Source organism: Arachis hypogaea, chromosome 17, assembly GCF_003086295.3.
Source record: "Arachis hypogaea cultivar Tifrunner chromosome 17, arahy.Tifrunner.gnm2.J5K5, whole genome shotgun sequence".
NCBI lineage: Eukaryota > Viridiplantae > Streptophyta > Magnoliopsida > Fabales > Fabaceae > Arachis > Arachis hypogaea.
Window position 1 is genome coordinate 31,393,258 of NC_092052.1, and position 11,183 is coordinate 31,404,440.

Here is an 11,183-nt window from a genome sequence, read left to right on the forward strand (position 1 = left end):
AGCCTCCACAGTTGAAACTGTTGAACCAAGCTAAACTTCTTCTTCTTCAAACCAGAACCAGTTCGGCCAGAGAGAGAGGAGAGGAAACTGAATGTAAAACCCAACATGCAATTACCTCTGTGTTTTCCTTTTGCACCAATCTTCACCAATCCAGGCCATCCATCTTGACTTGCACTCCAAGAAAGATCCCTAACCCTTGATGCGTTCTTGATGCATGACAACTCCTCCTGCTCTACTTTTGCTTCCTCCTTCACGTAGCCTCCTTAGCTACCTTCTGTGATGGGTGAACACAAAGCAGAGACGAGCCATGCCTCTGAGATCTTCTTCCTCTGATCGAGATCATCTTCTTCCATTTTTGGTATGGAGAGCATGAGCTTACTTCACCAAATCTTACCCCTTTTTGGTGAAGATCTCAGCCACAACATACTTTTTGTTTTCTTTTTCTTGTCATTATTACAATGGTATTTAGCTTGCTTCTAGCTTCTTCTTCATTACTCTGATAGCTTGCAAAAGCTTCCATGCTTTCTCTGTGAAGTGACCGAATGAAGAAGAGAGATGAGAGAGAAGAGAGAGAAATTTGAAAAGCTTTGAATTAGGAAAGAGAATGAAATCAATTAAGTTTGTTTCTTCCCTTTGCTGAGTAGCGTGTACCATTAAGGCATCAATCAAATCAATTGTCATTTCTCTCTCATAGTTCCAATGCATTTAATGTTAGTTGAATTAAATTTAGAATCCATCAAATGAGAAGAAGTGAGTGACCGAACTAAGCATGCAAAGCTTTCTTCCATCTCTCTTTGGTTTCGAATCAAGCAAGTTGGTTTCAAACCAAAAAATGTTTTGGGCTAATGGTAATAATTGAAATTTGGCCCAATAAGTAAAGTAACAATTCAGCCACATCATGTAACATTTGGATAACCAATGCTGAATATTGGGCTTGCTATTTGGCCCAGTAGCAAATTCTGCATAATAAAATTATTAATTAGTAAATATAATATGAAGATCAAATTAATAATTTTGTAATTAATTATATTAATAATGTTTAGTCATTACTAATATTAATTTAGAGTTTTCTAAACTCATCAATCTCCCCCTTGATGACAAACATTATTAAAAAATTGAAATGGAAAGAAATCAAAGTTTAGAGTACTCCTTTTGAATATTATGATTCCTTCCCCTTCCAAATTGTTACATGGCTCCCTCTTAATATGTGCCTTTTTACCAAGGGAAGCTTTACCTGTAACAAATATTATCAAGCCTAAGGCAACTATGTTATTCAACATATGTATTCTTGAGATGTTGAATGGCTTGATTTATGAGCAGAAATGGCATGATAAACACAACTTGACTTGTTATCATAAAAATGACTTTCTGCTCAATCCACAAAAAATGTTTTGAGTACAGAGTACATAAAGAGTAAAACACTTGATAATTTCCAAAAATCTGCTTGTCAAGATATTTGATTAAAAGAACAACATTTTCCAGCCAATGTATCAGAGCAAAATAATTATCAGTTTTATAGCTGGGAAAACATCTTTAATTCAGCATTCATTCACCTATCAGAGTATATATAAAAAAATTAGTTCCTAAGATCAGTAATCATTTCAACTAAAACAGAGCATGATGCATCAACTCAGCTGAACATAAGGGGATTTATCACAGCAACCAAATTAACAACACAGATAAAAAACATCTAAGTTCTAAAAACCAGCGATCAAAACATATCATCAGTTTGTGCACAGGGGTGATCATGAATCACCAAAAGATTTCAGCCACTGTTTCTTTCAACTTTTCAATTTTTCTGCTTTTCCTTCCCCTTTTGTCATCAAGGGGGACCTACAAAAAAATGGTATGCAAAATATCCAAAATATAACCAGCACCAAAATAACCAAGAGTTTAACAAAGTGTCACAGGTCTGAAGTATCCAAACAGCCTACAAAGTATCAAAATAAGCCAAACAGAGCCAGAAATCAACAAGAAACATAGTGATCAATCATCAGATAAATTGTACTCAGAGTCATCTGCATCATTATCATTGGCAGCACCGAATTCTTCTTCAAAATTCTGAAGCATCAGTCCCACTCTTTCTTGGCATTTTGTCCAAGCTTTTTCATTTTCGAATGCTAGCTTACGAGCGGCCTTGTATGATTGCACCATCAGATTGGACATATTAGAAAACTCAGTGAGGACTTCCTTGATTGATTCTGCCACCTTGGATGGCTCGGCTGGGCGACTCTCAAGATCACTGTCAGAAGGCATTGATCGTTTCCATTTAGTTCCTTTCATTGTACCTGAAACTCCTCCTCCCTTAATTGATGAAACTTTGTTCTCAACCTCTTCATTAGTTAGATCAACATTAAAGTGCTCAAAGATGCAGGTAAGAAATATGCCATAGGGAATGTTAGCCTTTTTGGTGCTTCTAACACAATCCCACATGTGCCTAACCATGAGATATGCAAAGGAAATAGGAGATGAAGTAATAACAGCAAAAAGCACAAGGGAATCAGAAACGGTTACTCTATTGTGTGAGCCACTCTGTGGAGCTAGTATGTGAGTAATGATCCTGTGCAGCAAAGCTCTTTCTGGACCAAGGGCTTTGTGGGTTGGGACCGTGCCATCCAATCCAGATAGGTTCTCACAGATTTGTTGCAGAGCAATCTGATAGGTGACTCTAACTTGGGAATCCCATTTTTCTGACATATAAGCTGCTGGCCCTTCATCAACATAGCCTAGGGCAGCGCTTATTGTTTCTCTGCTCAGAGTCACGTAAACCCGCTTCACATAGGAGTGAATTGCACCATTAATCAGCCTCATATTGGCATAAAATTCTCGAACCAAGGCTGGGTATACTGGTTTCTAGATTTTGAACAGGGGAGTCCACATCATATTCTCAAAAAGAGTGGTAAAGTTGATCCCTTTGGCAGCCAGAGAATCCAGGTTCACCAAGTATGAAGCACATAGATGACGTTTATTCAACATGTCTTTGTGGAACTCATAGGACGCACAAGAATTAAACCTCCTTGGATCAAAATGAGAATGGCTTTTGTTGTACTTGTTCTTGAAATCCAGGGATTCCAGATTCGGGGGCTCCCTAGTATCACGGAACGCGTAACCTTTTGCCTTGTAAGAACTGCGGCCAGGGGTTGCTTTCTTTGGTGGAGACTGAGGTAAGGACGTATGAAACTCATCGTCCTCTTCAACCATGGGTTCTTTCTTTTTTCTTGATGAAGTCTTCTGAGCAATGACCTTTCTGCGCATGGTTTCAATAGATTGAAAGGTAGGAGATGAAGAGGACGTAGAATGAATGTGTATATGAGTATGGGTTTGAGGGGTGGAAGATTTTTTAGAGAGAAGAATTCGTTCACTTTTCCTTGGAGCAGCTTTCTTTTTCATGATATTAAAATGGAGAAGTGGAGAGGGGAAGGTGAAGAGAGGCCGAAGAGTGTGGTGTGAGGAGGGAGGTTAGGAAAGCATTTAATGTTGAGTGGAGAGAGAATTGAGGGAGTTAATACTCATTAATGAGCGCGGTTATTAACCAAGGAAAGGTTTAAAAGTAAACTGAAATGTTAGCTCCTAGAATCAATGGATGATGGAAGGATAAAGATTTGATTTGACAATCACTTCTTCCTACAAGATTTGAAATGATAACTTCCCAAATGTATTATTTAAAAAATGAGGAACTCAAAAATGGATCAAAGTAAGGTCAAAATGATTTGGTGGGGCCCAAGATAATTAATGTCAGCGCAGTCTCCCCCTGTACCATGGCCCGTTCAACACATCCTGAAATTTGTCTCCTGCTTTCCTACGAGATAAAACCAAACAGAATCAAAAAGTTCACAAATTTTCAACAGAACTTAATTCTATCATTCCCAAACTGTTTTTTAAAGTGCAGAATCTGTCTTCACATAGGGGTTTTGTAAAAATGTCAGTAAGTTGGTCTTCAGATTTTACAAATTGAATATCAATAGTACCCTTTTGCACATGTTCTCTAATAAAATGATATTTGATTTCAATGTGCTTAGTTCTTGAGTGCAGAACAGGGTTCTTAGAAATGTTTATAGCACTCATATTATCACAAAATAAGGGTATACTATTGATTTTTAATTTGTAATCTTCCAACTGAGTTTTTAACCAAATTAGTTGTGAACAACATGCAGATGCAGAAATATATTCAGTTTCGGCTGTGGATAGAGCTACTGTGGCTTGTTTTTTGCTTGACCACATGTTGAGTGAGCTTCCAAGAAAGCAACACATGCCGGATGTGCTCCTTCTATCCACCCTATCTCCCGCATAGTCTGCATCACAAAATCCCACTGCACAAAAATCATCAGATTTTGGATACCATAAGCCATAATCACTAGTTCCCTTAATGTATCTAATGATGCGTTTAATAGCCGAAAGATGGGATTCTTTTGGGTGAGATTGAAATCTTGAACATACACCCACACTTTGAACAATACCCGGTCTAGAGGAGGTAAGGTACATAAGAGATCCTATCATTCCTCTATATCGTGTTTCATCCACATCTTTGCCATCATCATCCTTTTCAAGTTTAGTGTTTGGATGCATTGCTGTTCCCATTGGTTTGGAATTTTCTAGGCCAAATTTCTTGATTAGTTCTTTTGCGTACTTTCCTTGGTGAATGAAAGTATCACTAGGAGTTTGTTTAATTTGGAGGCCAAGAAAGAATGTTAGCTCTCCTATTAAACTCATTTCAAACTCACTAATCATGAGTTTTCCAAACTCTTCACACAAGAATTCATTGGCCGATCCAAACACAATGTCATCCACATAAACTTGAACTAGGAGAATATCATCATTAGATACTTTAATAAATAAAGTAGTGTTGGTGGTACCCCTTTGAAATTGATTTTCCAACAAGAAGGTACTAAGCCTTTCATACCAAGCTCTTGGAGCTTGTCTAAGGCCACAAAGAGCCTTTGAGAGTTTGAAAATATGGTTTGGAAATTCTTTATCTTCAAAACCGGGGAGTTGTGCCACAAATACTTCTCTATCAATAAAGCCATTAAGGAAAGCACATTTGACATCCATTTGATACATTTTAAAACCCTTATGGGCAGCATAGGCAAGAAGTAACCTAATTGCTTCCATTCTTGCTACCGGAGCAAAAGACTCATCAAAATCTATACCCTCTTCTTGATCATAACCTTGGACCACTAATATAGCCTTGTTACGAACAACTTTTCCATCCTCACCTAATTTATTTTTGAAAACCCACTTAGTACTCGTTACTTTCTTACCATCCGGATGAAGTACTAGTGTCCAAACCTCATTCTTGTCAAATTGAGCAAGCTATTCTTGTATGGCTTTGACCCATGATGGATCTTCAAGAGCTTGTTTTACATTGTTGGGCTCCATTTGTGACAAGTGGGCAAAATTGCTTGGTTCGGATTGCTTTTTGGTTGAGGATCTTGTTGTTACACCTTGAGAGGGATCACCAATGATAAAGTCATGAGGGTAACCCCTCATAGAATTCCATTCTCTTGGCATCTGGAGTGATGTTGAGCTTTGATGAGTTTCAGTGGGTTGTTCTGTTTTAGATTCTCTTGATGGATCAGGAGACAAAATGGACTGACAGATTCTTCATTTTGAGCAGACTTGGGATTTTCTTCACTGGTTTCCTTGTTGATAGCATCTTCATAATCTGTATCATCTTCTATCACAGCATTGGGAATTAAGTTAGAATCACAAAAAGAAACATGTATGGATTCCTCTATAGTCCTATGTTCTTTGAGGTAAATTCTATAGGCCTTGCTAGTGGTGGAGTATCCAACAAACATCCCCTCATAGGATTTTGGATCAAATTTACCAAGGTTTTCTTTATTGTTAAGTACAAAGCATTTGCATCCAAAAATATGGAAATACTTAAGATTAGGAGGGGTTCCTTTCCATAGCTCATAAGGAGTTTTCTTCAACCCTTTTTCTAATAATGGTCCTATTCAAAATGTAACAAGCTGTATTTACAGCTTCAGCCCATAGAAATTTTGGAATCTCATTTTCACATAGCATGGCCCTAGTCATCTCTTGAAGGCTTCTATTCCTTCTCTCAACCACCCCATTTTGTTGAGGGGTTCTAGGGCATGAAAAGTTATGAGCAATTCCAAAATCATCACAGAATTTTTCAAAGTCTTGGTTTTCAAATTCTTTTCTGTGATCATTTCTCAAATGGGAAATTTTTAAATCATTTTCATTCTGAATTTTTTTGTAAAGGGTTGAGAAAGCATGGAAAGCATCATTTTTATGAGCAAGAAAAAGTACCCAACCGAATCTAGAGTAATCATCCACCACCACTAGACCATAGTGTTTACCTCCTAAACTTTGAGTTCTTGTTGGACCACAAAGATCAATGTGTAACATCTCTAATGGCCTTTTGGTTGAAATTCCATCTTTATGTTTAAAGGAGGATTTTACTTGTTTGCCTACTTGGCAAGCATCACAAGTAAGATCCTTATCGAATTTGATATTTGGAATTCCTCTAACCAAATTTTTCTTGACTAGCTTAGAAATTTGGTAAATGCTAGCATGACCCAATTTTCTATGCCATAGCCATTTTTCAGATTCAAGAGAAGTAAAACATGTCACTTTTTTATCTTTCAAGTCCTCAAGAGTCAATCCATACACATTATTGCACCTCTTAGGTTCAAACAAAATATCCCCAGATTTTTCACAAATAACTAAGCACACAAACTTTCTAAAAATAACTTCATATCCTAGATCACACAATTGGCTTACACTAAGTAAATTGTGTTTCAAACCATTTACAAGAAGAATATCATTTATACAAGATGAGAAACTTTTACCAACTTTTCCAATGGCCACTATTTTTTCTTTTCCATCATCACCGAAAGTAACAAACCCTCCATCATACTCATCAAGATTTATGAAGAAGGTTGTCTTTCAGGTCATATGCCTAGAGCATCCGCTGTCCATGTATCACATATTATTTTTCCGCTTGGATGCTAGACATACCTACAAAATAAGCTCAAGTGACCTTAGGTATCCAAATCTTCTTGGATCCTTTCACGTTAAACCATCTCCTATGTCCCAATCCATTATAATAAAAAATAACTTTGTAAACTTTGTCACCAATCATTCTTTCACCAAAGAAGCATTGAATGGGAAAGTGACCATTTCGGTTACCATAGTCTACAAAATCTTGGAGTTGCTGTTTTGTTAAAGCTTGTTGGATTTTGAAACCTTGTATCATTAGAAGATGAAGCAATATTTTCAAAATAAGGTTTCTCAACAGATTTGAAGAAGCCCAAACCAGCTTTATCATAAAGAGGTTTTTGACTAGCCAAGATTTGATTTAGATTTTCAGAACTTTGAGTGAACTTGGCAAAGTCTTCTTTAAGCTTATTGACCTTTTTAAGCAACTCTTCATTTCTTTTAAAACAGTCTACATATGCAATAACAGAATGATCACTTTCATAGCTTTTAAGTTGGGCTTTCATCTGCTTGTTTTCTTCAACAAGTTCAACAGCAGCTTCAGCCTCCCTTAATTTATCTTTGAGAAAACCATTTTCTGCTCTAAGAATGGTGATTTGTTGTTCAAGTTCTTGGTTATCAAGCAAGAAGCATTTAATTTTTTCAGAAAGGTGGTCTATCATAAGATGAAGAGCTTCAGTGTCAGGGTTATGAATGACTACCTGTTCAACGTGGTCTGCCATAAGACATGGTTGAGACTTGGTTTCAGATTCTTCATCATCTTCTGAATCGTTTTCCAGGTCCTCCCAAGAGGCCATCAGACCTTTCTTCTTTCCCTTCTTTGGCTTCTCCTCTTTCTTCAACTTAGGGCAATCTGATTTGAAATGCCCAGTTTCTTTGCAGTTGTAACATATCACCTTGCTGAGATCTTTCCTTTGTTTCCTAGAGCTGCTTCCCTTGTTTCTCTCCTTGAACTTCACAATTTTTCCTGAATTTTTTGGCAAACAACGCAAATTCATTTTCAAAGGAATTATCACTGGATTCATCATCCAGGGGGTTAGTAACAGATGTAAAAGCAATTTCTTTCTTTTTTGAATCCTTTTTCAAATAAGTGTTTTCGAAAGGAAGTAAGTTTCCTCTCAAGTCATCATATGTCATGGAATCTAGACCACTACTCTCAGATATGATTAATGCTTTTGTTTCCCACACTTTAGTAAGACATCTTAGAACTCTCCTCACAAGCACAGAATAAGGATACGTAATTCCCATAGCATCCAAGCCAAATTTGATAATGTTGAATCTTTCAAACATTTCATCTATTGATTCTCCTTCCTTCATTGCGAACATCTCATATTCTCTGTTCAACATGTCTATCCTGGTTTTCTTTACTAAGGTGGTTCCTTCATGAGTGATTTGAAGTTTGTCCCATATTTCCTTTGCCGTTGTGCATCGTGATACCCGTCGGTATTCCTCGAAGCTGATAGCGCAGTTGAGCAAGTTGACAGCTTTGGCATTGAGCTCCACCTTCTTTCTGTCTTCTTTGGTCCAGCTTGCTTCTGGTTTAAGAGAGATCACTCCTTCAGCACTTGTGGTGGTTGGAAATTGAGGACCCTCCAAGATAATCTTCCAAAGTCTGTAGTCCACTGCTTGTACAAAGATCTTCATTCTTTCCTTCCAATAGGTATAGTTTTTCCATTGAAAAGAGGAGGTTTGTTGCTTGACTGTCCTTCTGTCAGGTTGTAAGACACCAGGTTTGAGCCACTGTTTTTTGCCATCTGGATCTTTTCTCCAAGCTGCAAAGCTTGATCTCTTTGAGACCAAGCTCTGATACCAATTGATGGTTTATCGGTGGCTAAGAGAAAGGGTGGTTGAATCTTAGCCCCTTTTTCACTTAGTAACTTTTTCTGTCCTTTAGAACACTTGAGGAGATATTTCTTGTTTTTGTCTCGTGCCTAGTCAAGAGACTTTTTTGATTTGTCTCATGACCAGTCAGGAGATAATTTTCAGTTTTGTCTCCTATGCAGCAGAAATAGAAATGGAGTAGAAGAGAGAGAGAATCACACCAAGATATATCCTAATTCAGCTGCTAAGTGCAATGTAGCCTACATCCAGTCTCCATCACAACAATAATGGAATTTCACTATAATCATCTTTGATTACAAACACCAATTCTCCTTAGGAACTACCCTTCCTATCCGGGACAAGTCCAGAATCTAATCCCCAATCCTGAACTTGACTTGGTCACTGCCAAGCTTTCAATTGCTAAGTGCTAACCCAACTTGTAAGGGAATTCCCACAGTATCATGAAACACAACACAGATGTACAAAGGACCTCTAAGGACATCTATGGATTTTTCTTTTAATTTTGTGCACTCTGCGTTTTTTCGCTCTATGGCTTTTTCTTACAAACTTCACTGTTTGCCTTTTTCCATGAGACTCAAGACAGACAAAATTAAACAAAAAATTACAAAACAGAAAACATTGAAGGAGAAGAACTTCTGTTAGCTTAGGTAGCTATAGAAACACTGTGCTTTCACTCTTTTCCTTGCTTCAAGCCCTGGCTGTTCTCCCTTATTTATAGAAGGGGAAGCCTCCACGATTGAAACTGTTGGACCAAGCTAAACTTCTTCTTCTTCAAACCAGAACCGGTTCGGCCAGAGAGAGAGAGAGGAGAGAAAACTGAATGTAAAACCCAACATGCAATTACCTCTGTATTTTCCTTTTGCACCAATCTTCACCAATCTGTGCCATCCATATTGACTTGCACTCCAAGAAGGATCCCTAGCCCTTGATGCGTTTTTGATGCATGACAGCTCCTCCTGCTCTACTTTTGCTTCCTCCTTCATGTAGCCTCCTTAGCTACCTTCTGTGATAGGTGAACACAAAGCAAAGACGAGCCATGCCTCTGAGATCTTCTTCCTCTGACCGAGATCATCTTCTTCTATTTTTGGTATGGAGAGCATGAGCTTACTTCACCAAATCTTATCCCTTTTTGGTGAAGATCTCAGCTACAGCATACTTTTTATTTTCTTTTTCTTGCCATCATTACAATGGTCTTTAGCTTGCTTCTATCTTCTTCTTCATTACTCTGATAGCTTGCAAAAGCTTCCATGCTTTCTCTGTGAAGTGACCGAATGAAGAAGAGGGTTGAGAGAGAAGAGATAGAAATGTGAAAAGCTTTGAATTAGGAAAGAGAATGAAATTAATTAAGTTTGTTTCTTCTCTTTTGCTGAGTAGCGTGTACCATTAAGGCAGCAATCAAGGTTACGAGAACCGGACCGGTCAATAAACCGGTGAGGTCACTGGTTTAATGGTTCACTGGTTCGACTGGGGTTCAACCGGTTTAATTAAATATTAAATAAAATTATTAAAAAACCTATATATAATTTTGAATATATAAATTCAATAATTTTTAACTTAATAAAATTTAAAATTTCACAATTTTACTTCATAAATTATCCAAAATTCATAACAAAAAAACAACCATTTCTCCAAGGCATGACCCAAATTGCTTTCATTTACACAACAACATTCAACAATCATATCAATCAAAATCAAAATCAAAGTTTTATTACTCAACAAGAAGCATAGTTCACTTGAGCTGCAATTATTCATAACTAAATATGCATTAACAAACATGTTGAATAATGTGAAGAGGATCAAGAAAGGGTTAGAGAGAACAAGGTCAGCTATTATTAGAATTAGACCAATGATTGATGTTCCAACTTGCACCCAGGTCAAATTCTGAATTTTGTATAATCATATGAAATGTGCATGCCTTGTGATGTCACTAGAGGCCATAAATATTTGATGTTCTGCATGTGAGTAGCTAATTAGGAAAGAAGTGGGGGTAATCTCATATGATGGATGCATAATTCCTCAAATAAGTGAGTTCCACATGGCTGCTTGATCCATCAGCCTCAAAGATCTGATCAATTGACACAATATTGATAAGTGAGTGGTGCAACAATTCAGTTTTAGGAAAAAAGCATAGTTGAATAAAATTCAGCTCAGACTTACAGCAACACCCAAGTTCCATCGAGAAGCGCGGGTTCCTCAACAAACAATAACCTCAGGAAAAAATCATGAATAGAAAATCAGATTCCAATATAAACAATATTTTCCCTCAAATCCAGCAACCCATAATCAACAAAACACCATCAATAACTCAAATCCAGCAACCAGAATCAACAAAGCAGACAAATCAGCAGAATCAACTCAGAATAAAAAAATTTCAG